This window comes from Entamoeba invadens, assembly GCF_000330505.1.
Source record: "Entamoeba invadens IP1 unplaced genomic scaffold scaff_1105074724659, whole genome shotgun sequence".
Taxonomy (NCBI): Eukaryota; Evosea; order Mastigamoebida; family Endamoebidae; genus Entamoeba; species Entamoeba invadens.
The window spans coordinates 2,875-3,806 of record NW_004440172.1 but is presented as its reverse complement, the minus strand read 5'-3'; positions in this window follow the sequence as shown (position 1 = coordinate 3,806).

The following is a 932-nucleotide window of genomic DNA, read 5'->3' as shown; positions in this document are numbered from 1 at the left end:
CAGTTCATTGTGGCGTTTCCATTGAGAAGAAAACTGTATTAAGTTGAGGGAGTACCCGTACAAGGTACTTCATCCCCAACACACAGCTTCGGTGGATTTATGTGAAGCATTTCAAGTGCGGTCACACAGTTTTTTGAAACACACTGAAATGTTTCAAATGAAGAAAACCTGTCAATATATATCGCAACATTTGCTAAGTAGATTGGCTCGAGATGTACAACTCCCATTTGTTTATTTAAGTTGTTTTAAAATATTATTTAATAATTGCGGCTTGAGTCTTGACTTTAATTATGGTTTTATTTTATGGAGTGATTTGGTAAACGTTGTCTGAAAATTTTTGGACAGTTATAAGCGAAATATTTCAGGAATTATTTCGAAAACTCCCAAAATTGTAGTTTAAATATTTTTCGTGTTTTTTGTTTTTTAACCTTAGAACGCTGATTCAAATCCACTTATTTTCTATCCCCCTTTGGGACCAACTGGAAAATACTATTTATTATTTCTTTTTATACAAAAAAATAAAATCAACAAATAATAAAAACCATACTTATTTTTTTCTTTTCAATTGATACATATTGCGCGGAAATGTTCATAACAGCACCAACATCAAATTCTTTATTTAATGTTGGTGCTGTTTTTTATTGTTGATGTCTCAACAATAAAAAACAATTGTTGAGACAAGTGGTTTTTAATTATCATTCTGAGTGTTCAAAGACGTGTTCTTTATTAAAAGTCGGAATCCTTTATTAATCTTATCAATTTGGGTTAGTTAGTTGGGTTATTTTTGTTTTTTTGTCAAAAATTATTATATTACATTATTGATAAAATATAATTATTTTAAATAGTTAATTTTTATGTTAATTATGTTTATCAACATCTGTTTTTTCGTAATTAAAAAAGTGGATGTAAATTCAAATCATATAATTTTTATT